The sequence below is a fragment of the Odontesthes bonariensis genome, chromosome 3 (assembly GCF_027942865.1).
Source record: "Odontesthes bonariensis isolate fOdoBon6 chromosome 3, fOdoBon6.hap1, whole genome shotgun sequence".
NCBI lineage: Eukaryota > Metazoa > Chordata > Actinopteri > Atheriniformes > Atherinopsidae > Odontesthes > Odontesthes bonariensis.
This window is the reverse complement of record NC_134508.1, coordinates 11099659-11124998: the sequence shown is the minus strand read 5'-3', so window position 1 is coordinate 11124998 and position 25340 is coordinate 11099659. Positions and strand designations below refer to the sequence as shown.

General features: G+C 41.7%; 1 long non-coding RNA gene across 1 annotated transcript; it reads right to left on the bottom strand.

Moving 5' to 3' along the window:
- Positions 1 to 221: 221 nt before the first annotated feature.
- On the bottom strand, positions 222 to 21774 carry LOC142376736 (uncharacterized). The gene is made up of 3 exons (XR_012769471.1): positions 21648 to 21774; positions 21498 to 21574; positions 222 to 1013 (listed from the first exon to the last, which is right to left on the bottom strand). It is a non-coding gene; the product is annotated as an uncharacterized LOC142376736 (long non-coding RNA).
- Positions 21775 to 25340: the final 3566 nt, after the last annotated feature.

The window sequence follows — 25340 nt, the reverse complement described above, 5'->3', positions numbered from 1 at the left end:
CAAATCAAATCAAATCAAATTTATTTGTATAGCACATTTCATGTACAAAACAATTCAAAGTGCTTTACATAAAATAAAAGCATTGCAGCAGGGAGTGGAAGAAGCATTAAAAATACATAAAAGAATATAAAGAGAAACAAATAAAATGATTTTAATGAATTTAAAAACAAGCAACAGTCCAGATAAATTCAAAGATATCGTGCAGATTTAATGCATAGACAGATGAGAAAAGAAATGTTTTTAACCTGGATTTAAAAATGTCTACATTTGGTGAAAGTTTAATCTCCACTGGCAGTTTGTTCCACTTGTTTGCAGCACAACAGCTAAATGCTGCTGCTCCATGTTTAGTCTGGACTCTGGACTGGACCAGCTGACCTGAGTCCTTGGATCTAAGAGCTCTGCTGGGTTTATATTCTCTGAACGTATCACAGATGTATTTTGTACATCAGCAGCCCAGTGCAGGATGCATCATACTTTGTTTGTTCAGCATCATGCGGAAGAAAGAAGCTCTCTGGACAGTTTTCTCTGCCATTGCAGTTTAAACAAGGTGGGACTGACAGCTGTCCAGAAAGTAATTTCACCAGCACATAATCACCAAGCATAATTCTTTCATTTGAAAGAATTTGAAGACCATTTGGGCCATACATTTTAACATTTAAATTGTGACATGTCTACATTTGTCCTGTGTGATGTTGTCTGAAACGTATTTCTCTTGTGTGGAGATGATATTCGTGAATAGGCGTATTCAAAAACATTATGCATGAGAGCTTCATTTTTTTCTCCAAGGTTTTCCAGAATAAACATCTCTGAATGGCTTAATGGACCTTTGTTTGCTGAGGCAGACTGATAGATTCGGGACTTTAATAGGACACAGAAGACTTTGCTTCCCCCAGCATTTGCAAGAGAAACTCCCCCTCCTTCACCCCCCTGGCTCTGACAGGCTGCGTCATGGAATGTGTTGGCGCAAACACTGCACCTCTTGCGCGCCTCCACTCTGCCCAGGACAAGCCTCTCTGTGGGGGAGACCAAGCGTGAATCATGTAGGCTCATTAGCTGCTCTCCACGACTCCAGGTTCTATTGTGCATCCCTCGCCTTTTCTTTGCAGAGTGAATATCCGTGCCTCTGCGTCAGTTTGCCCTCCGCCCAGCGATTACCTTTGCTTAGCTCACTGCATGCTGCTCTAATTGAGCTTGATCACGGTAGCCTACTGATAACTACAATTCAGTCAAAACATGAGTAACATTAGGCTTTGCTTATCTGGCTCTGTAATGAGCTCCTCTGCGTTTTTTTTTTTTTGTTGTTTTAACTTCCAAGTTACAGTAAATACCACTGAGTTACATAGAGTGTGGGGAGTGGAATTCATTTGTATTCATAGAAAAAGCCCTCTCAGCTACATATGTTCCCTTTTTTTTTAAAGACCACAATATCTGTGCAGGCTGCTTAATTCATTGACACATCAGGGAAAAAGAGCATATTAAGGGAGGCATTAAGAAACATTTATTGAGAACAGCTGGCCTAAAGGTGAGAGAGGTGCACTTATGGAGCAGATTCTTTCCGCCCTCGTCGACTACACCCTTGAGCAAGGCGCTTACATTACTCGCAGACGATTTCACAAGGCAAACAGTTAGCCCTCATTCATTATTTATGAGAGGTGTGAAGCTCCAACAGCTTGGCATTAAGGTGGTGAAACAAATCAGGGGTGGGATACACTGAAAGAACTTTGAGGAAATTGTGCAAAGGAGGGCGGTCTTGCTCATCACGTTGGTGTGAAACTGCAAAATGTAATTCCACAAGGCTTGAAAAAAGTGGGAGTCGCTGTCAGGTTGGTGGTTTATCTACAATTCAAAAAACTGCTCCAACTCAATCTGACTGTCTCCCTCATCTCAAACAAGCACTTGGTTTGAAGCATCAGGCAGTCCTGAATTCCAATAACTCCAGAGAGCTGCAGAGTGTCTGACGGCAGAAGATTGAGGTTGCAGTGCTTCTAGGCACAAAGGTGTAAAATCTGTTTACTGTGTAGTGCTTGGAGAGATCTAAGATTCAGTCTCTGCAACAGCCAATATGCCGATCAAATATCATCATCATGGTGTGATAGAACATACTCAGCACTTCGCCCTCAGGAATTATGGCTATACTGAACCATTCCATGACTTCCTACTGTTGTAATCACTGATTCCAAGATTTATTGCCAGTATAGGAATCAGTGTATCCTTTTATAGAGGGAGGAATGCAAGGCTAATCTGTCAATCTTGTTGTCCGACCATGTTGGTAATCGCTTATAGTTGGTAGTAAAAGCCATGCTCAGAGGTAGACTGAATGGTTTCCCATCACAGAAAGGCTAGGAAAGAGATGTAAAGGTGAACCATTTCAGGCTGTCTATCCTGGAAAGTTGTTGCAACTGGTTTACTCGCAAACAGTGGTAGATATAGGTCAAGAATTAATTAAGAGAGCAACAGAAGTTCAAAGCCTGGCTTCTACCTCATCTCAGCTGAGCTGGCAGCCAACCAATTTGGACAGTTGGAGAGGAGGGGGGATTCTCAAACTGTCTGACCATCCAAAAAGCACTTCCGATTGAAGCAAGCTGCCAGCTCAAAAGTGTGGAGGTCATGCAGAGAACCAGATTTTGCATCCTGTCACAGACCTGTTGATACTATTCACCCCTTATTGACCTCAGTCCACAAATTACCAAGAGTTTCAGTTGCCTGACCTACATTCATGTGAAAAAGAAAGTATGCCAACTTTCAGTTCCATGTTGTTGTTTTTTGTGTGTGCATCAGAACATAATAAGAAAGTAATCTGATCATTACCAGGTCTTAAAATAGGATGCAATAAAAGCTTAAATTGGACGACAACACTTAAAATATGACACGATGGGATAACCAAAATACAGAAGCCGTGTGTGTTACTACAATTAGGTAGATTCATCCTCAGATAAACAACAGTACATGACATATTAAAGTCTGTCGTTAACTAAACAGAAAAAACAAGACAGAATTCAGAGGCAGTGTGTGAAAAACTAAGTCTACCCTTACTGCTTCCATAGAAATTAAGAGGGTAAGTAGCAACTAGGTGCTGCTAAGCAAGTGCAGCAGTGTGAGCACCTCTATTAAAGCAGATGTTTTGGCAGTTTGCTGCTCTGGAGCATTCAGGTGTGTGTTAACACAATGCGAAAGAAACAATTGTTGCTGCCAATCAACGTGGGAAGGGTTATAAGGCCATTTCCAAACTATTTAGAGTCCATTATTCTACAGAGAGAAAGATTATTCACAAGCAGAAAACATTCAAGACAACTGTTAATCCTCCCAGGAGTGGACGTCCCAGCAAGTTCAAAGTACAATTAGAAAAAGACTAGAAAAAGTATGGCTTGTTTGGAAGGGTTGCAGGAGAAAGCCTCTTCTCTCTAAAAAGAACATGGCAGCACAGCTTAGGTTTGCAAAGTTACATCTGAACAAACCACAAGACTTCTGGAACTGATGATTTGGGCTCGTTTTGCCACAGGACCTGGGCACTTTGCAGTCCACCATGAACTGCTCTGTATACCAAAGTATTCTAGAGTCAAATGTTAGACCATCTGTCTGACAGATAAAACTGGGCTGAAACTGGGTCATCAACAGGACAATGATCCCAAACACAGCAGCAGATCCACAGCAGAATGTGTGAAAAAGAAAAGAATCGAGGTGTTGCAATGGTCCAGTCAAAGTCCAGACCTCAATCGGGCTGAAATGCTGCGGTGGGACCTTAAGAGAGCTGTGCATAAGCAAATGCTGCAAACCTCAATGAACTGAAGCTCCATTGTAAAGAAGAGTGGACCAGAATTCATCCACAAAGATATGAGAGACTGATAACATCCCACAGAAAACATCTACAACTTATTGAATGATTGGGTATACTTAGTTTTTCACACACTGTTTCTGCCTTTAGGCTTAGTTTTTGTTAAATGTATAATGACACAATGTAATATGTCATGCGTCGTTGTTCACCTGAGGTTGTATCGTTAAGACCTGGTAAGGATCAGCAGATCTTTTTAAAACGATGTCCTGATTTGTAAAACCTCGTTGTACATTTTTTTTACGTCTGCAATGATTTGGCAGCTCAAAGAACTTTGTATTCCAAACGCATCTTAAGATAAAGGTTTTCGTTCATGTACCAAAGGGCCCGCTATCAAAGGCAGGTTGAAACCCAGCTGTCAACGCGTGATAAATGAGAAGAATTGAAATGGGGATAACAGTGCGCACTGTTTGCCAGCTTTTCCTCAAAGGCATGCATAATGTTGCTCTCATTTGTATATGAGAAAATGAACTCAGAGCTCAAATCCCTACTCAACATAGCTTGAGGACCGAAGGTCTCAGACACCGTTTAAACCGTTCAACCAGAACAGCATGAAGTGCACCGACATCTTAACCGGACAGTAGTTGCTATGGCCAGATATTCCAGAAGATTTGCATTTAAGAATATACTGTATATGTTGAATGTAAAACAGTGTTTTTTTCAGATGTTATCCAGAGCTTTGCAGAAGTTGAAAGTGTCAAGTTTAGAGTGAAAGCTGAAAGTGAAGGTCTCTCATGATGTAATGCATGGTGTACAAGGTGACTGCGAACAAGTGGAAATTCCACAAGGACCTAACTCACAGCTCAAGCAGGAAGAAACTGTGCGGCGATTAAATTTAGTGAAGAGAAAAATCTGTTTGACGTTCTTAAAGCTCTCTTGTCTTAAATACTTCAGCGCTGAGCAGCCAAGACTCTTTCTCAATTTTCACAGAGGAGCCCACTGTGTAATCTCAATATGCCACTGAATCATTTATGTGGGCGCACACAAAGATGTCGGGCCATGTGTGCGCCTCGTGAGCGCAGCCATCCAGGAAAACCAGAGGGGAAAACAGCTTCTCCGAACGTCCGTCTGTTCTGTTCTGTTCTGTTCTGTTCTGTTCTGTTCTGTTCTGTTCTGTTCTGCTCTGCTCTGCTCTGCTCTGTTCTGGTCTGTTCTGGTCTGTTCTGTTCTGTTCTGTTCTGGTCTGTTCTGCTCTGTTCTGGTCTGGTATGCTCTGTTCTGTTCTGCTCTGTTCTGCTCTGTTCTGGTCTGTTCTGCTCTGTTCTGGTCTGTTCTGTTCTGCTCTGTTCTGTTCTGCTCTGTTCTGTTCTGTTCTGTTCTGCTCTGCTCTGCTCTGCTCTGTTCTGCTCTGTTCTGGTCTGTTCTGTTCTGTTCTGGTCTGTTCTATTCTGCTCTGTTCTGTTCTGCTCTTTTCTGCTCTGCTCTGCTCTATTTTGTTTTGTTCTGGTCTTTTCTATTCTGTTCTGTTCTTTTCTAATCTGTTCTGCTCTGCTCTGCTCTGCTCTATTTTGTTCTGCTCTCGTCTGTTCTGCTCTGTTCTGTTCTGCTCTGTTCAGTTCTGTTCTGCTCTGTTCTGCTCTGCTCTGTTCTGTTGTGTTCTGTTGTGTTGTGTTGTGTTCTGTTCTGTTCTGTTCTGTTCTGTTGTGTTGTGTTGTGTTGTGTTGTGTTGTGTTGTGTTGTGTTGTGTTGTGTTGTGTTGTGTTGTGTTCTGTTCTGTTCTGTTCTGTTCTGTTCTACTCTGTTCTGCTCTGCTCTGCTCTGTTGTGTTCTGTTCTGTTCTGTTCTACTCTGCTCTGTTCTGATCTGTTCTGGTCTGTTCTATTCTGTTCTGTTCTGTTCTGTTCTGTTCTGCTCTGTTCTGCTCTGTTCTGCTCTGTTCTGTTCTGGTCTGTTCTATTCTGTTCTGTTCTGTTCTGGTCTGTTCTATTCTGTTCTGTTCTGTTCTGCTCTGTTCTTCTCTGTTCTGTTCTGCTCTATTCTGTTCTGTTCTGTTCTATTCTGTTCTGTTCTGTTCTGCTCTGTTCTGGTCTGTTCTGCTCTGTTCTGCTCTATTCTGTTCTGTTCTGTTCTATTCTGTTCTGTTCTGTTCTGCTCTATTCTGTTCTGTTCTGGTCTGTTCTTTTCTGTTCTGTTCTGTTCTGCTCTGTTCTGGTCTGATCTGGTCTGTTCTGTTCTGTTCTGGTCTGTTCTGTTCTGTTCTGTTCTGTTCTGTTCTGTTCTGTTCTGTTCTGTTCTGTTCTGTTCTGTTCTGGTCTGCTCTGTTCTGGTCTGCTCTGTTCTGTTCTGGTCTGCTCTGTTCTAGTCTGTTCTGTTCTGTTCTGTTCTGTTGTATTCTGCTCTGCTCTGCTCTATTTTGTTTTGTTCTGTTCTGTTCTAATCTGTTCTGCTCTGTTCTGTTCTGCTCTGCTCTATTTTGTTCTGGTCTGTTCTATTCTGTTCTGTTCTCTTCTGTTCTGTTCTGTTCTGCTCTGTTCTGCTCTGTTCTGCTCTGCTCTGTTCTGTTGTGTTGTGTTGTGTTGTGTTGTGTTGTGTTGTGTTCTGCTCTATTTTGTTCTGGTCTGTTCTGGTCTGTTCTACTCTGTTCTGTTCTGTTCTGTTCTGTTCTGCTCTGTTCTGCTCTGCTCTGTTGTGTTGTGTTGTGTTGTGTTGTGTTGTGTTCTGTTCTGTTCTGTTCTGTTCTGTTCTGTTCTGTTCTATTCTGTTCTGTTCTGTACTGTTCTGTTCTGCTCTGTTCTGCTATGCTCTGTTATTTTGTGTTCTGTTCTGTTCTGTTCTGTTCTGTTCTGTTCTGCTCTGCTCTGTTCTGGTCTGTTCTGGTCTGTTCTATTCTGTTGTGTTCTGTTCTGCTCTGTTCTGCTCTGTTCTGTTCTGGTCTGTTCTATTCTGTTCTGTTCTGTTCTGCTCTGTTCTGCTCTGTTCTGTTCTGCTCTATTCTGTTCTGTTTTGTTCTATTCTGTTCTGTTCTGTTCTGCTCTGTTCTAGTCTGTTCTGTTCTGCTCTATTCTGGTCTGTTCTGGTCTGTTCTTTTCTGTTCTGTTCTGTTCTGCTCTGTTCTGTTCTGTTCTGTTCTGTTCTGTTCTGTTCTGTTCTGTTCTGTTCTGTTCTGTTCTGTTCTGTTCTGTTCTGTTCTGTTCTGTTCTGTTCTGCTCTGTTCTGGTCTGTTCTGGTCTGTTCTGTTCTGTTCTGGTCTGTTCTATTCTGCTCTGCTCTGCTCTGCTCTATTTTGTTTTGTTCTGTTCTGTTCTAATCTGTTCTGCTCTATTCTGTTCTGCTCTGCTCTATTTTGTTCTGGTCTCTTCTGATCTGTTCTGGTCTGTTCTGGTCTGTTCTATTCTGTTCTGTTCTGTTCTAATCTGTTCTGCTCTGCTCTGCTCTGCTCTATTTTGTTCTGTTCTGTTCTGTTCTGTTCTGTTCTGTTCTATTCTGTTCTTTTCTATTCTAATCTGTTCTGCTCTGCTCTGCTCTATTTTGTTCTGTTCTGTTCTGTTGTGCTCTGTTCTGTTCTGTTCTGCTCTGCTCTGTTCTGCTCTGCTCTGCTCTGCTCTGGTTTTTTCTTTTCTGTTCTGCTCTTCTCTGTTCTATTCTGTTCTGCTCTGCTCTACTCTGCTCTGCTCTGCTTTGCTCTGTTCTGTTCTGTTCTGTTCTGGTCTGTTCTGGTCTGTTCTGGTCAGGTCTGTTCTATTCTGCTCTGTTCTGTTCTGTTCTGTTCTGTTCTGTTCTGTTCTGTTCTGTTCTGTTCTGCTCTGTTCTGGTCTGTTCTGTTCTGGTCTGCTCTGCTCTGCTCTGTTCCGCTCTGTTCTGCTCTGCTCTGCTCTATTTTGTTTTGTTCTGTTCTGTTCTGTTGTGTTTTGTTCTGTTCTCCTCTATTTTGTTCTGTTCTTTTCTGTTCTGTTCTGTTCTGTTCTGCTCTGTTCTGGTCTGTTCTGTTCTGGTCTGCTCTGCTCTGCTCTGCTCTGTTCCGCTCTGTTCTGCTCTGCTCTGCTCTATTTTGTTTTGTTCTGTTCTGTTCTGTTGTGTTTTGTTCTGTTCTCCTCTATTTTGTTCTGTTCTTTTCTGTTCTGCTCTGTTCTTCTCAGTTCTGCTCTGCTCTGCTCTGCTCTGTTCTGCTCTGTTCTGTTCTGTTCTGTTCTTTCCTGTTCTGTTCTGTTCTGTTCTGCTCTGCTTTGCTCTGTTCTGTTCTGTTCTGTTCTGGTCTGTTCTGTTCTGTTCTGGTCAGGTCTGTTCTATTCTGCTCTGTTCTGTTCTGTTCTGTTCTGTTCTGTTCTGTTCTGTTCTGTTCTGTTCTGTTCTGTTCTGTTCTGCTCTGTTCTGGTCTGTTCTGTTCTGGTCTGCTCTGCTCTGCTCTGTTCCGCTCTGTTCTGCTCTGCTCTGCTCTATTTTGTTTTGTTCTGTTCTGTTCTGTTGTGTTTTGTTCTGTTCTCCTCTATTTTGTTCTGTTCTTTTCTGTTCTGTTCTGTTCTGTTCTGCTCTGTTCTGGTCTGTTCTGTTCTGGTCTGCTCTGCTCTGCTCTGCTCTGTTCCGCTCTGTTCTGCTCTGCTCTGCTCTATTTTGTTTTGTTCTGTTCTGTTCTGTTGTGTTTTGTTCTGTTCTCCTCTATTTTGTTCTGTTCTTTTCTGTTCTGCTCTGTTCTTCTCAGTTCTGCTCTGCTCTGCTCTGCTCTGTTCTGCTCTGTTCTGTTCTGTTCTGTTCTTTCCTGTTCTGTTCTGTTCTGTTCTGTTCTGTTCTGTTCTGTTCTGTTCTGTTCTTTCCTGTTCTGTTCTGTTCTGTTCTGTTCTGTTCTGTTCTTTCCTGTTCTGTTCTGTTCTGTTCTGTTTTGCTCTTTTCTGTTGTGTTGTGTTGTGTTGTGTTGTGTTGTGTTGTGTTGTGTTCTGTTCTGTTCTGCCTTTGTTCTGTTCTTTTATTTTCTGTTCTGTTCTGTTCTATTCTGTTCTGTTCTGTTCTGTTCTGTTCTGTTCTGTTCTGTTCTGTTCTGTTCTGGTCTGGTCTGCTCTGTTCTGTTCTGCTCTGTGCTGGTCTGCTCTGTTCTGGTCTGTTCTGTTCTGGTCTGTTCTATTCTGCTCTGTTCTGTTCTGTTCTGCTCTGCTCTGCTCTGCTCTGCTCTATTTTGTTTTGTTCTGTTCTGGTCTGTTCTGTTCTGTTCTAATCTGTTCTGTTCTGTTCTGCTCTGCTCTATTTTGTTCTGGTCTGTTCTGGTCTGTTCTATTCTGTTCTGTTCTGTTCTAATCTGTTCTGCTCTGCTCTGCTCTGCTCTGCTCTATTTTGTTCTGTTCTGTTCTGGTCTTTTCTATTCTGTTCTGTTCTTTTCTGTTCTGTTCTGTTCTGTTCTGTTCTGTTCTGTTCTGCTCCATTCTGTTCTGTTCTGTTCTGTTCTGTTCTGTTCTGTTCTGTTCTGTTCTGTTCTGCTCTGCTCTGCTCTGCTCTGTTCTGTTCTGTTGTGTTCTGTTCTGTTCTGTTCTGTTCTGTTGTGTTCTGTTGTGTTCTGTTCTGTTCTGTTCTGCTCTGCTCTGCTCTGCTCTGCTCTGCTCTGTTCTGTTCTGTTCTGTTCTGTTCTGTTCTGGTCTGGTCTATTCTGTTCTGTTTTGCTCTGTTCTGTTCTGTTCTGCTCTGTTCTGCTTTGTTCTGTTCTGCTCTATTCTGTTCTGTTCTGTTCTGTTCTGTTCTGTTCTGCTCTGCTCTGCTCTGCTCTGTTCTGCTCTGTTCTGTTCTGCTCTGTTCTGGTCTGTTCTGTTCTGGTCCGGTCTGTTCTATTCTGCTCTGCTCTGCTCTGCTCTATTTTGTTTTGTTCTGTTCTATTCTGTTCTGTTCTGTTTTTTTCTGTTCTGTTCTGTTCTTTTGTGTTCTGTTGTGTTCTGTTCTGTTCTGCTCTGGTCTGTTCTGTTCTGTTCTGTTCTGTTCTGTTCTGTTCTGTTCTGTTCTGTTCTGTTCTGTTCTGTTCTTTTCTGCTCTGCTCTGCTCTGTTCTGCTCTGGTTTGTTCTTTTCTGTTCTGCTCTGCTCTGTTCTATTCTGTTCTGCTCTGCTCTGCTCTGTTCTGTTCTGTTCTGTTCTGCTCTGCTCTGGTTTGTTCTTTTCTGTTCCTCTCTGTTCTGTTCTGTTCTTCTCTGTTCTGTTCTGTTCTGCTCTGGTTTGTTCTTTTCTGTTCCTCTCTGTTCTGTTCTGTTCTATTCTGTTCTGCTCTGCTCTGCTCTGCTCTGCTCTGCTCTGCTCTGTTCTGTTCTGTTCTGTTCTGCTCTGGTTTGTTTTTTTTCTGTTCTGCTCTGTTCTTTTCTGTTCTGCTCTGCTCTGCTCTGTTCTGTTCTGTTCTGTTCTGTTCTGGTTTGTTCTTTTCTGTTCTGCTCTGCTCTATTCTGTTCTGTTCTGTTCTGTTCTTTTCTGTTCTGTTCTGTTCTGTTCTGTTCTGTTCTGTTCTTTCCTGTTCTGTTCTGTTCTGTTCTGTTTTGCTCTTTTCTGTTGTGTTGTGTTGTGTTGTGTTGTGTTGTGTTCTGTTCTGTTCTGTTCTGTTCTGCCTTTGTTCTGTTCTTTTATTTTCTGTTTTGTTCTGTTCTGTTCTGTTCTGTTCTGTTCTGTTCTGTTCTGTTTTGTTCTGGTCTGGTCTGCTCTGTTCTGTTCTGCTCTGTGCTGGTCTGCTCTGTTCTGGTCTGTTCTGTTCTGGTCTGTTCTATTCTGCTCTGTTCTGTTCTGTTCTGCTCTGCTCTGCTCTGCTCTGCTCTATTTTGTTTTGTTCTGTTCTGGTCTGTTCTGTTCTGTTCTAATCTGTTCTGTTCTGTTCTGCTCTGCTCTATTTTGTTCTGGTCTGTTCTATTCTGTTCTGTTCTGTTCTAATCTGTTCTGCTCTGCTCTGCTCTGCTCTGCTCTATTTTGTTCTGTTCTGTTCTGGTCTTTTCTATTCTGTTCTGTTCTTTTCTGTTCTGTTCTGTTCTGTTCTGTTCTGTTCTGTTCTGCTCCATTCTGTTCTGCTCTGTTCTGTTCTGTTCTGTTCTGTTCTGTTCTGTTCTGCTCTGCTCTGTTCTGCTCTGCTCTGTTCTGTTCTGTTGTGTTGTGTTCTGTTCTGTTCTGTTGTGTTCTGTTGTGTTCTGTTCTGTTCTGTTCTGCTCTGCTCTGCTCTGCTCTGCTCTGCTCTGTTCTGTTCTGTTCTGTTCTGTTCTGTTCTGTTCTGGTCTGGTCTATTCTGTTCTGTTTTGCTCTGTTCTGCTTTGTTCTGTTCTGCTCTATTCTGTTCTGTTCTGTTCTGTTCTGTTCTGTTCTGCTCTGCTCTGCTCTGCTCTGTTCTGCTCTGTTCTGTTCTGCTCTGCTCTGTTCTGGTCTGTTCTGTTCTGGTCCGGTCTGTTCTATTCTGCTCTGCTCTGCTCTGCTCTATTTTGTTTTGTTCTGTTCTATTCTGTTCTGTTCTGTTGTTTTCTGTTCTGTTCTGTTCTTTTGTGTTCTGTTGTGTTCTGTTCTGTTCTGCTCTGGTCTGTTCTGTTCTGTTCTGTTCCGTTCTGTTCTGTTCTGTTCTGTTCTTTTCTGCTCTGCTCTGCTCTGTTCTGCTCTGGTTTGTTCTTTTCTGTTCTGCTCTGCTCTGTTCTATTCTGTTCTGCTCTGCTCTGCTCTGCTCTGTTCTGTTCTGTTCCTCTCTGTTCTGTTCTGTTCTTCTCTGTTCTGTTCTGTTCTGCTCTGGTTTGTTCTTTTCTGTTCCTCTCTGTTCTGTTCTGTTCTGCTCTGCTCTGCTCTGCTCTGCTCTGCTCTGCTCTGCTCTGCTCTGCTCTGCTCTGTTCTGTTCTGTTCTGTTCTGCTCTGGTTTGTTTTTTTTCTGTTCTGCTCTGTTCTTTTCTGTTCTGCTCTGCTCTGCTCTGTTCTGTTCTGTTCTGTTCTGTTCTGTTCTGTTTTGTTCTGGTTTGATCTTTTCTGTTCTGCTCTGCTCTATTCTGTTCTGCTCTGTTCTGTTCTGTTCTGTTCTGTTCTGTTCTGTTCTGCTCTGCTCTGTTCTGCTCTGTTCTGTTCTGTTCTGTTCTGTTCTATTCTGTTCTATTCTATTCTGTTGTGTTGTGTTTTGTTGTGTTCTGTTTTGTTCTGGTCTGTTCTTTTCTGTTCTGTTCTGTTCTGTTCTGTTTTGTTCTGTTCTCCTCTATTTTGTTCTGTTCTTTTCTGTTCTGTTATGGTCTGTTCTTTTCTGATCTGTTCTGTTTTGCTCTTTTCTGTTGTGTTGTGTTGTGTTGTGTTCTGTTCTGTTCTGTTCTGCCTTTGTTCTGCTCTATTTTCTGTTCTGTTCTGTTCTGTTCTGTTCTTTTCTGTTGTGTTCTGTTCTGTTCTGCTCTGTTCTTATCTGTTCTGTTCTGTTCTGTTCTGTTCTTTTCTGTTCTGTTTTGCTCTGTTCTGTTCTTTTCTGCTCTGTTCTGCTCTATTTTGTTCTGTTCTGTTCTGTTCTGCTCTGTTCTGTTCTGCTCTATTTTGTTTTGTTCTGTTCTGTTGTGTTCTGTTCTGTTCTGTTCTGTTCTTCTCTGCTCTGCTCTGCTCTGTTCTGTTCTGTTCTGTTCTGTTCTGTTCTGTTCTGTTCTGTTCTGTTCTGTTCTGTTCTGTTCTGTTCTGTTCTGTTCTGTTCTGTTCTGCTCTGGTTTGTTCTTTTCTGTTCCTCTCTGTTCTGTTCTGTTCTGTTCTTCTCTGATCTGTTCTGTTCTGCTCTGTTCTGCTCTGTTCTGTTCTGTTCTGTTCTGTTCTGCTCTGGTTTGTTCTTTTCTGTTCCTCTCTGTTCTGTTCTGTTCTTCTCTGTTCTGTTCTGTTCTGCTCTGGTTTGTTCTTTTCTGTTCCTCTTTGTTCTGTTCTGTTCTGTTCTGCTCTGCTCTGCTCTGCTCTGCTCTGTTCTGTTCTGTTCTGTTCTGTTCTGCTCTGGTTTGTTTTTTTTCTGTTCTGCTCTGCTCTGCTCTGCTCTGTTCTGTTCTGTTCTGTTCTTTTCTGTTCTGTTCTGTTCTGGTTTGTTCTTTTCTGTTCTGCTCTGCTCTATTCTGTTCTGCTCTGTTCTGTTCTGTTCTGTTCTGTTCTGTTCTGTTCTGTTCTGTTCTGCTCTGTTCTGTTCTGTTCTGTTCTATTCTGTTCTATTCTATTCTGTTGTGTTGTTTTTTGTTGTGTTCTGTTTTGTTCTGGTCTGTTCTTTTCTGTTTTTTTCTGTTTTGTTCTGTTTTGTTCTGTTCTCCTCTATTTTGTTCTGTTCTTTTCTGATCTGTTCTGTTTTGCTCTTTTCTGTTGTGTTGTGTTGTGTTGTGTTGTGTTCTGTTCTGTTCTGTTCTGCCTTTGTTCTGTTCTTTTATTTTCTGTTCTGTTCTGTTCTGTTCTGTTGTGTTGTGTTCTGTTGTGTTCTGTTCTGTTCTGCTCTATTTTGTTCTATTCTGTTCTGCTCTGCTCTGTTCTGTTCTACTCTGCTTTGTTCTGTTCTGTTCTGTTATTTTCTGTTGTTTTCTGTTCTGTTCTGTTCTGTTGTGTTCTGTTCTGTTCTGCTCTGTTCTGCTCTGTTCTGCTCTGTTCTTTTCTGTTCTGTTCTGTTCTGTTCTGCTCTGGTTTGTTTTTTTCTGTTCTGCTCTGTTCTGTTCTGCTCTGCTCTGCTCTGCTCTGCTCTGCTCTGTTCTGTTCTGTTCTGTTCTGTTCTTTTCTGTTCTGTTCTGTTCTGGTTTGTTCTTTTCTGTTCTGCTCTGCTCTGTTCTATTCTGTTCTGCTCTGTTCTGTTCTGTTCTGTTCTGTTCTGTTCTGTTCTGCTCTGCTCTGTTCTGTTCTGTTCTGTTCTGTTCTGTTCTGTTCTTTTCTGTTCTATTCTATTCTGTTGTGTTGTGTTGTGTTTTGTTGTGTTCTGTTCTGTTTTGTTCTGGTCTGTTCTTTTCTGTTCTGCTCTGTTCTGTTCTGTTCTGTTCTGTTCTATTCTGTTCTATTCTATTCTGTTGTGTTGTGTTTTGTTGTGATCTGTTCTGTTCTGTTCTGCTCTGTTCTTTTCTGTTCTGTTCTGTTCTGTTCTGTTTTGCTCTGTTCTTTTCTGCTCTGTTCTGCTCTATTTTGTTCTGTTCTGTTCTGTTCTGCTCTGTTCTGTTCTGCTCTATTTTGTTTTGTTCTGTTCTGTTGTGTTCTGTTCTGTTCTGTTCTGTTCTTTTCTTCTCTGTTCTGCTCTGTTCTGCTCTGGTTTGTTCTTTTCTGTTCTGTTCTGTTCTGTTCTGTTCTGTTCTGTTCTGTTCTGTTCTGTTCTGTTCTGGTCTGGTCTGTTCTTTTCTGTTCTGCTCTGCTCTGTTCTATTCTGTTCTGCTCTGTTCTGTTCTGTTCTGTTCTGTTCTGTTCTGTTCTGCTCTGTTCTGTTCTGTTCTGCTCTATTTTGTTCTATTTTGTTCTGCTCTGCTCTGTTCTGTTCTAATCTGCTTTGTTCTGTTCTGTTCTGTTATTTTCTGTTGTTTTCTGTTCTGTTCTGTTCTGTTCTGTTTTGTTCTGTTGTGTTGTGTTCTATTCTGCTCTGATCTGTTCTGTTGTGTTCTGTTCTGTTCTGCTCTGTTCTGTTCTGTTCTGTTCTGTTCTGTTTTGCTCTGTTCTGTTCTTTTCTGCTCTGTTTTGCTCTATTTTGTTCTGTTCTGTTCTGTTCTGCTCTGTTCTGTTCTGCTCTATTTTGTTTTGTTCTGTTCTGTTTTGTTTTTTTCTGTTCTGTTCTGTTCTGTTGTGTTCTGTTCTGCTCTATTTTGTTCTATTCTGTTCTGCTCTGCTCTGCTCTTTTCTGTTCTACTCTGCTTTGTTCTGTTCTGTTCTGTTCTTTTCTGTTGTTTTTTGTTCTGTTCTGTTCTGTTCTTTTGTGTTCTGTTGTGTTGTGTTCTGTTCTGCTCTGTTCTGTTCTGTTCTGTTCTTTTCTGCTCTGCTCTGCTCTGTTCTGCTCTGGTTTGTTCTTTTCTGTTCTGCTCTGCTCTGCTCTGCTCTGTTCTATTCTGTTCTGCTCTGTTCTGCTCTGTTCTGTTCTGTTCTGTTCTGCTCTGCTCTGCTCTGGTTTGTTCTTTTCTGTTCCTCTCTGTTCTGTTCTGTTCTGTTCTGCTCTGTTCTGTTCTGCTCTGGTTTGTTCTTTTCTGTTCCTCTCTGTTCTGTTCTGTTCTGTTCTGCTCTGCTCTGCTCTGTTCTGTTCTGTTCTGTTCTGTTCTGCTCTGTTTTTTTTTTTTTTTTTGTTCTGCTCTGTTCTGTTCTGTTCTGTTCTTTTCTGTTCTGTTCTGTTCTGGTTTGTTCTTTTCTGTTCTGCTCTGCTCTGCTCTGTTCTATTCTGTTCTGTCCTGCTCTGTTCTGTTCTGTTCTGTTCTGTTCTGTTCTGTTCTGTTCTGTTCTATTCTATTCTGTTGTGTTGTGTTGTGTTTTGTTGTGTTGTGTTGTGTTTTGTTCTGGTCTGTTCTTTTCTGTTTTGTTCTGTTCTCCTCTATTTTGTTCTGTTCTTTTCTGTTCTTTTCTGTTCTTTTCTGCTCTGTTCTGTTTTGCTCTTTTCTATTCTTTTGTGTTGTGTTGTGTTGTATTGTGTTGTGTTGTGTTGTGTTCTGTTCTGTTCTGTTCTGCCTTTGTTCTTCTCTTTTATTTTCTGTTCTGTTTTTTTCTGTTGTGTTGTGTTGTGTTCTGTTGTGTTGTGTTCTGTTCTGTTCTGTTCTGCTCTATTTTTTTCTATTCTGTTCTGTTCTGCTCTGTTCTGCTCTGTTCTGTTCTGTTCTGTTCTGTTCTGTTCTGTTCTGTTCTGCTCTGGTTTGTTTTTTTTCTGTTCTGCTCTGTTCTGTTCTGCTCTGCTCTGCTCTGCTCTGCTCTGCTCTGTTCTGTTCTGTTCTGTTCTGTTCTGTTCTTTTCTGTTCTGTTCTGTTCTGGTTTGTTCTTTTCTGTTCTGCTCTGCTCTGTTCTATTCTGTTCTGCTCTGTTCTGTTCTGTTCTGTTCTGTTCTGCTCTGTTCTGTTCTGTTCTGTTCTGTTCTGTTCTGTTCTGCTCTGTTCTGCTTTGTTCTGTTCTGCTCTATTCTGTTCTGTTCTGTTCTGTTCTGTTCTGTTCTGCTCTGCTCTGCTCTGCTCTGTTCTGTTCTGTTCTGTTCTGCTCTGTTCTGGTCTGTTCTGTTCTGGTCCGGTTTGTTCTATTCTGCTCTGCTCTGCTCTGCTCTATTTTTTTTTGTTCTGTTCTGTTGTGTTTTTTTCTGTTCTGTTCTGTTCTGTTCTGTTGTGTTCTGTTCTGCTCTATTTTGTTCTATTCTGTTCTGCTCTGCTCTGCTCTTTTCTGTTCTACTCTGCTTTGTTCTGTTCTGTTCTGTTCTTTTCTGTTGTTTTTTGTTCTGTTCTGTTCTGTTCTTTTGTGTTCTGTTGTGTTGTGTTCTGTTCTGCTCTGTTCTGTTCTGTTCTGTTCTTTTCTGCTCTGCTCTGCTCTGTTCTGCTCTGGTTTGTTCTTTTCTGTTCTGCTCTGCTCTGCTCTGCTCTGTTCTGCTCTGTTCTGCTCTGTTCTGTTCTGTTCTGCTCTGCTCTGCTCTGGTTTGTTCTTTTCTGTTCCTCTCTGTTCTGTTCTTTTCTGCTCTGCTCTGCTCTGTTCTGCTCTGGTTTGTTCTTTTCTGTTCTGCTCTGCTCTGCTCTGCTCTGTTCTGCTCTGTTCTGTTCTGTTCTGCTCTGCTCTGCTCTGGTTTGTTCTTTTCTGTTCCTCTCTGTTCTGTTCTGCTCTGTTTTTTTTTTTTTTTTTTGTTCTGCTCTGTTCTGTTCTGTTCTGTTCTTTTCTGTTCTGTTCTGTTCTGGTTTGTTCTTTTCTGTTCTGCTCTGCTCTGCTCTGTTCTATTCTGTTCTGTCCTGCTCTGTTCTGTTCTGTTCTGTTCTGTTCTGTTCTGTTCTGTTCTGTTCTGTTCTGTTCTGTTCTGTTCTGTTCTGTTCTATTCTATTCTGTTGTGTTGTGTTGTGTTGTGTTTTGTTGTGTTGTGTTGTGTTTTGTTCTGGTCTGTTCTTTTCTGTTTTGTTCTGTTCTCCTCTATTTTGTTCTGTTCTTTTCTGTTCTTTTCTGTTCTTTTCTGCTCTGTTCTGTTTTGCTCTTTTCTATTCTTTTGTGTTGTGTTGTGTTGTATTGTGTTGTGTTGTGTTGTGTTCTGTTCTGTTCTGTTCTGCCTTTGTTCTTCTCTTTTATTTTCTGTTCTGTTTTTTTCTGTTGTGTTGTGTTGTGTTCTGTTGTGTTGTGTTCTGTTCTGTTCTGTTCTGCTCTATTTTTTTCTATTCTGTTCTGTTCTGCTCTGTTCTGCTCTGTTCTTCTCTGTTCTGCTCTGTTCTGCTCTGTTCTGTTCTGTTCTGTTCTGTTCTGTTCTGTTCTGCTCTGGTTTGTTTTTTTTCTGTTCTGCTCTGTTCTGTTCTGCTCTGCTCTGCTCTGCTCTGCTCTGTTCTGTTCTGTTCTGTTCTGTTCTTTTCTGTTCTGTTCTGTTCTGGTTTGTTCTTTTCTGTTCTGCTCTGCTCTGTTCTATTCTGTTCTGCTCTGTTCTGTTCTGTTCTGTTCTGTTCTGTTCTGTTCTGTTCTGTTCTGCTCTGTTCTGTTCTGTTCTGTTCTGTTCTGTTCTGTTCTGTTCTGTTCTGTTCTGTTCTGTTCTATTCTGTTCTATTCTATTCTGTTGTGTTGTGTTGTGTTTTGTTGTGTTCTGTTCTGTTTTGTTCTGGTCTGTTCTTTTCTGTTCTGCTCTGTTCTGTTCTGTTCTGTTCTGTTCTGTTCTATTCTGTTCTATTCTATTCTGTTGTGTTGTGTTTTGTTGTGTTCTGTTCTGTTCTGTTCTGTTCTGCTCTGTTCTTTTCTCTTCTGTTCTGTTCTGTTCTGTTTTGCTCTGTTCTTTTCTGCTTTGTTCTGCTCTATTTTGTTCTGTTCTGTTCTGTTCTGCTCTTCTCTGTTCTGCTCTATTTTGTTTTGTTCTGTTCTGTTGTGTTCTGTTCTATTCTGTTCTGTTCTGTTCTGTTCTGTTCTGTTCTGTTCTTTTCTTCTCTGCTCTGCTCTGTTCTGCTCTGGTTTGTTCTTTTCTGTTCTGTTCTGTTCTGTTCTGTTCTGTCCTGTTCTGGTCTGTTCTTTTCTGTTCTGCTCTGCTCTGTTCTATTCTGTTCTGCTCTGTTCTGTTCTGTTCTGTTCTGTTCTGTTCTGTTCTGTTCTGTTCTGCTCTGTTCTGTTCTGTTCTGCTCTATTTTGTTCTATTTTGTTCTGCTCTGCTCTGTTCTGTTCTAATCTGCTTTGTTCTGTTCTGTTCTGTTATTTTCTGTTGTTTTCTGTTCTGTTCTGTTCTGTTCTGTTTTGTTCTGTTGTGTTGTGTTCTGTTCTGCTCTGATCTGTTCTGTTGTGTTCTGTTCTGTTCTGTTCTGCTCTGTTCTGTTCTGTTCTGTTCTGTTTTGCTCTGTTCTGTTCTTTTCTGCTCTGTTCTGCTCTATTTTGTTCTGTTCTGTTCTGTTCTGCTCTGTTCTGTTCTGCTCTATTTTGTTTTGTTCTGTTCTGTTGTGTTTTTTTCTGTTCTGTTCTGTTCTGTTCTGTTGTGTTCTGTTCTGCTCTATTTTGTTCTATTCTGTTCTGCTCTGCTCTGCTCTTTTCTGTTCTACTCTGCTTTGTTCTGTTCTGTTCTGTTCTTTTCTGTTGTTTTTTGTTCTGTTCTGTTCTGTTCTTTTGTGTTCTGTTGTGTTGTGTTCTGTTCTGCTCTGTTCTGTTCTGTTCTGTTCTTTTCTGCTCTGCTCTGCTCTGTTCTGCTCTGGTTTGTTCTTTTCTGTTCTGCTCTGCTCTGCTCTGCTCTGTTCTATTCTGTTCTGCTCTGTTCTGCTCTGTTCTGTTCTGTTCTGCTCTGCTCTGCTCTGGTTTGTTCTTTTCTGTTCCTCTCTGTTCTGTTCTGTTCTGTTCTGTTCTGTTCTGTTCTGTTCTGTTCTGTTCTGTTCTGTTCTGTTCTGTTCTGCTCTGGTTTGTTCTTTTCTGTTCCTCTCTGTTCTGTTCTGTTCTGCTCTGCTCTGCTCTGTTCTGTTCTGTTCTGTTCTGTTCTGCTCTGTTTTTTTTTTTTTTTTTGTTCTGCTCTGTTCTGTTCTGTTCTGTTCTTTTCTGTTCTGTTCTGTTCTGGTTTGTTCTTTTCTGTTCTGCTCTGCTTTGCTCTGTTCTATTCTGTTCTGTCCTGCTCTGTTCTGTTCTGTTCTGTTCTGTTCTGTTCTGTTCTGTTCTGTTCTGTTCTGTTCTGTTCTGTTCTGTTCTGTTCTGTTCTGTTCTGTTCTATTCTATTCTGTTGTGTTGTGTTGTGTTTTGTTGTGTTGTGTTTTGTTCTGTTCTGTTCTTTTCTGTTTTGTTCTGTTCTCCTCTATTTTGTTCTGTTCTTTTCTGTTCTTTTCTGTTCTTTTCTGCTCTGTTCTGTTTTGCTCTTTTCTATTCTTTTGTGTTGTGTTGTGTTGTATTGTGTTGTGTTGTGTTGTGTTCTGTTCTGTTCTGTTCTGCCTTTGTTCTGTTCTTTTATTTTCTGTTCTGTTTTGTTCTGTTGTGTTGTGTTGTGTTCTGTTGTGTTGTGTTGTGTTCTGTTCTGTTCTGCTCTATTTTTTTCTATTCTGTTCTGCTCTGCTCTGTTCTGTTCTACTCTGCTTTGTTTTGTTCTGTTCTGTTCTGTTCTTTTCTGTTCTTTTCTGTTCTGTTCTGTTCTGTTCTGTTCTGTTCTGTTCTGTTGTGTTCTGTTGTGTTCTGTTCTGTTCTGTTCTGTTCTGTTCTGTTCTGCTCTGGTCTTTTTTGTTCTGTTCTGTTCTGTTCTGTATTGCTCTGTTCTGTTCTTTTCTGCTCTGTTCTGTTGTGTTCTGTTCTGTTCTTTTCTGCTCTGTTCTGCTCTATTTTGTTCTGTTCTGTTCTCTTCTGCTCTTTTCTGTTCTGCTCTATTTTGTTTTGTTCTGTTCTGTTGTGTTCTGTTCTGTTGTGTTATTTTCTGTTGTGTTCTGTTGTGTTCTGTTGTGTTCTGTTGTGTTCTGTTCTGTTGTGTTTTGTTGTGTTCTGTTCTGTTCTGTTGTGTTCTGTTCTGTTCTGTTGTGTTCTGATGTGTTCTGTTGTGTTCTGTTCTTTTCTGTTCTGTTGTGTTTTGTTGTGTTCTGTTGTGTTCTTTTCTGTTCTGTTCTGTTCTGTTGTGTTCTGTTCTGTTCTGTTCTGTTCTGTTCTGTTCTGTTCTGTTCTGTTCTGTTCTCTTCTGTTCTGTTCTGGTCTGTTATTTTCTTTTCTGTTCTGCTCTGTTCTGTTCTGTTCTGTTCTGTTCTGTTCTGTTCTGTTCTGTTCTGTTCTGCTCTGCTCTTTTCTGTTCTGTTCTTTTCTTTTGTGTTGTGTTGTGTTGTGTTGTGCTCTGTTCTTTTCTGTTCTGTTCTTTTCTGCTCTGCTCTGTTCTGTTCTTTTCTTTTCTTTTCTGTTCTGTTCTGTTCTGTTCTGTTCTGTTCTGTTCTTTTCTTTTCTGTTCTGTTCTGCTCTGCTCTGTTCTGTTCTTTTCTGTTCTGTTCTGTTTTTTTCTTTTCTGTTCTGTTCTGTTCTTTTCTGTTCTTTTCTATTCTGTTCTGTTCTGCTCTGCTCTGCTCTGTTCTGTTCTTTTCTGTTCTGTTCTGTTCTGTTCTGTTCTGTTCTGTTCTGTTCTGATCTTTTCTGTTCTGTTCTGTTCTGTTCTGTTCTGTTCTGTTCTGTTCTGTTGTGTTCTGCTCTGTTCTGTTTTGCTCTTTTCTGTTGTGTTATGTTGTGTTGTGTTGTGTATTGTTGTGTTGTGTTCTGTTCTGTTCTGTTCTCTTCTGCTCTTTTCTGGTCTGTTCTGGTCTGTTCTGTTCTGTTCTGTTCTGTTGTGTTCTGCTCTGTTCTGTTTTGCTCTTTTCTGTTGTGTTGTGTTGTGTTGTGTTGTGTTGTGTTGTGTTGTGTTGTGTATTGTTGTGTTGTGTTCTGTTCTGTTCTGCTCTCTTCTGCTCTTTTCTGGTCTGTTCTGGTCTGTTCTGGTCTTTTCTGTTCTGCTTGCTTGTTACTCAAAAACGTGCAGAAACCAGGGAGATAAGATTGGGAGAGGCGTGGAGAAGTGGCAGAACTGGCTTCTAAAAATGCAGTGCTTGAGATAACGCATCACTCTTCCTCCCTCTCTCTGGTTCTCAAACATAAAGGAGAAAAAAAAGTGACGTATGATTAAACAGCTTTCACTGAATTCCCCAACACATTCCACAATTGATCTTTGCGTTCCAAGGGGGAAAACACAAAGATTTTGACCAATTCAAAGCTTCTGTTGTGCTTCCAAGCATGCTTTGTTAACACTCCATGCTCGCTTCAATCCAATTTTTTGTTCTTTTTTTTAAGCGATGATACCTTTGTCATCAGGAATAATCTCTCTGCTTTATCGTGACAATATCCAGACTCTTGTTGAGTTTTTCTCCAGTCCAGTTATGCTACCACAATTATACCTACTGCACCTTTCACCTGCAGATAATGCCCACACCAGTCTGGCTTTGTTTGCTGTCTTTGCAACTCTCCTCATTCATCGCATTATCCAAAATTACCAGAAGCATTGTCCAGTTTTCTGTAGATACGGCTTTTATCTATGCTTCGTCTGGTTTTAAAGGGTGCTCATATGATGTCGGACAAATGAAATTTTCTAACAGCACTCACACACCTCGCTCAGTCCTCTTCATCGTAATGCTTTCTGTGCAATAAAAGCTTTCATGGACCAGCAATACAAAAGCCAATGGCAGAAGAACATCTCCAACAACTTACCAACGAGTGGGGAGAATGAGCTCGCTGAGGAGAAGTGTTTCGTATCAGAGTTAGACTCCTGCTCCACAGCCAGATCTCTGATGTGGGAGCACATGCTGTTAAATGATGTGGAATAAGCTGATCACAGATTTCAATCCTAGAAATACATACCCATGCACTCTCCATCTCTGTCTCATACATAGTCATGCACACGCTCTGCCTCACACTGTTTCTGTTTATCTCTGACTTCCTCACACACACAGTCTCCCAGCCATCTTCATTTCCACGTTCTCCTCTGTGCTCGTTTTCCTCTGCCCATTGTATGTGTGTGCGTATTTATGTGTTACCGACTGTCGAGAGGTCAAACTCCGGCGGAGCTGTGTGGGATGTGTGGAAGTGTCTGGTGGGGATTGGGGGGATTGGGGGAGAAAAAATAAAAAGAGGGGGGGGTTGGGGGTGGTAGGGGACATTTGAGGACACTGTTCCCTCAGCTGTGGAATGTTTTCATGCGTGTTCCTGTTTGGAGAGGCAGCTCACGGCTTCCAGAAGTTGGCAGGAAACCACATGCTCCTTACACTGGGGCTGATAAGAAGAGGCGAGAGGAGAGAAGAGGGAGAAGAAGCAGGGTTGCGGTGGGAAGGGTGGGAGGGAGGGGTGCTTTAGCAAACCTTCAGGAAGGTAGATTATCCCACGAAATGCTGGCAGAGCTTCGGCCTTTGTATACGCGTGTGTGTGTGTGTTGGGGAGAGACTAAGGGTGTGTGAGAAAAAGAAAAAAAAGCAGCTCCTTCGGCTCGCTCAGCAGTGGAGAGTTTCACTGAATCCGGGGCAGTCTCCACAAAGGGCTTCAGAACAAAAGGCCTGTGAGCTGAGAATGTGCAGCGTACAGGCACGGCCCAATCTCACGCTTTGTTAACTCTCAACCATAACACCGAATAAAGACGAAGACAGACACGCCTCACTTGTCAATTACCTGCCTGTTGATTAAAAAAACCTGACAGCTCAACATCTCAAACTGGACGGTTCGTACACGACTGCTGATGAACGAGCGCTTTGCTTCACACTGGACATTCCAGTGCTATATTTGTATCATAATCCAATGGAGACCATGTAGAGAAATTATTATCACTTTATTATATCATACACTTGCTCAGCGTCAAAGAGGGTTTTTTTCAATATCTCAATGAAAAGTCCATCTATCCTGTGTCCGTTTTTTAACTCAAACTTGACTTCATTTGCTCACTTGATGCATCTCTTACGCAGCCACAGTTTAAAAAAAAATTGGGATGATGTGTGAATACAATGATTTGCAAATGTTTTCAACTATTTCATGAAGTTACTTGAGTTTTATGACAGCATCAACACCTCAAATAAGTTGGGACAAAAGAAACAGCTAAAGGTACGTGTTGCAACAAATTAGGGTAACTGGCAACAGGTCAGTTAACCTCATTTGTCATCCAGACAATGTCTTTTTTCAGGGAAGGCTTTGCATATTTCAGCAAGACAATGCTAAAAATTACATACGCACATTTCTGCTTTTGTGTGTTTTGCTATAAACTATACATTGTTCTATAGATTTGGCCCCAGAGTGTGTGCGCTTGACTTGCCTGACTGCAGTCCACATCTGTGTCCTACATAAGGCAAAGTAAGGGGAATTTTTCTACATCGTGCAATACAACAACTGGGTTATTCAAAGTGCTTTGCATAGAAAATAAAAGCAATAAAACAAAATTTAAAGTAAAAAACAGGAGGAGGAGAATCAGACAACAACAGTCAGATTGTTGAGCAGCTGGTAACTTATATTCTGCAAGCTGACATGATGCAACAGTAAACCTGCCTCTATCCCAATGTTTTATTAATGTGTTGGTGGTTTCACATCTGTTTTTATTTTCTATATACAATCAAGTTGGTCAGCGAAGACACTAAATCGTTTCTTTGTGGGTTAATCAATACTCAAAAGATATTCCCTCACGTAATTGCACCTCATTAAGAAGTTAATCAAGGAGGCTCAGATTAGAAATGACCACACAATGGTCACACAACAAGAGACGTGGCAAATGAGATCAATTAAGGAGGTCGTTGCAGGTCAGTAGTTCCCATGATGCAATGCTGCCTCATAAAAACTGGATGGACCAAGCGAAATGGTAAAGACACATGATTTAGTCGACTTTTGAATCGTGCGTATCTGGATGTATGAGCCTTTTTACCCTCGCAACACAGCTGAAAAGTCTGAGCCGTACATGTCCTGCCACAATCTATGGTAATTCCAACATGCTCTCTCTCTCTCTCTGTCTCTCACACACATATACACACACACGATTATAGGGGATTATAAATCACAGGCACTTGTAAAAGGTTTCAGCTGACTATGGCGGGTGTTTATGATTTTCTATGACTGAATCCAGCTGTTTGGGGCCACACAATGCTCTGAGAGGCGCAGTCAATTTGGCAGATTAGCGTATTGACAGATGGCGAGCCATCCATCCCGCAATCAATATGCTTTATTTCAATCCACTCAAATGTTTACTCATGAATCTGGGCACAGACTGCTTCTCTCCCCAGGTTGGAGCGGCCACTGTACAGTATCTATACACCACTGTAACCCCTTCACCTCCTCCTTCCTCTTCCATCTTTTATCTCCCACTTGGAATTACTTCCTGGCCGCCAGAGCAAATGCAACACTGGCTGCAAAAGTGCAATGGGATATGACCCATCCTCTCTAGCCCTCTTCCTCAAATAGGGCAGCCAAATCAAGCAATCAGACAAGACATCCATCACTATCCTATAGGGTGGAGTAACTGACCTTGATGCAGTCTTCACACTCAATTTCAGACACCCTTGGGCTCCATTATGGGAGATTTAAGCAGGGAGAACGAGGTTGGCCTTCACATTTGATTCTTACGGAACTAGGTGTGACAAGTGTGTGATGCAGCCCAAGATAAGAGAAAGGGAGTAATATAGCGGGGGAGAGAGGATAGGGGTAGGGGTGTAGGGTGAGTCAGCAGGTGATGAAAGCAGCAGAAAATTAAGATGGAGTAACAAGACTCCAGGAGATGTGAGAAGGAGATGGTTGAAAATAGCTGCAAGAATGAGCAAGTAAGAGGTGACTTTGAATGGAAGAGGATAAATTGCTTTTCAAGGACTTTGTAACCCCCACCCACCACCACCACCACCTCAAAAGAGGCTCTACTTTAAGAACTGATAGTACTCCAGAAGGGGGGGTGGGGGTGTCACAAGTGATGCATCACAGAGGAAGCACAAGAGAAAATTTAAGCAACTATGAATGTAAAAGCCGGGTGCTCTCTTTCCCTCCTCTTCGCACTAGCTGGTGGAGGAGAAAACCAGTCTGTGAATGGACAAGTACTCGCACCCATCCCCCCTCTTCAGTTTTCGTCTCCGGCTCTTGAGAGGAAAAAAAAATATATGCACAGACGAGCCTTCTCAAATGGAAACATGCTTTCATACCACACCAGAATGTGGTTGCTGCCCTGTATCCATTTCGATGCTGCAAACAAAAAGGGATGAATAAAGAACAAAGCAAACACCTGCTGAGTTTTGATGTGAAGTGATTTGGACAATGCTTCCCTTTTATTTCCACTTTTTTTCCCTGTAGGACGGAGCGTGTGTTCTTCCTGTCAGGAGGAACGGGTAGTTTTAGCGCGGCAGCGATGCACACCACTCCCCCGGGAGTTCATTTGAGAAACACCACCTGCAGGTTTGAGTGGCATCATTAACAAAGGTCAGATGTGCTCACTGTGAAATTATACACACATGAATTTCTCATTGACTTGTTAATAAACCTGATTTCCTTGCCCTTGGGTGACAGCTTGCCCTTTGCTGTCTGTTGGGGGAGATTTAGACAAGA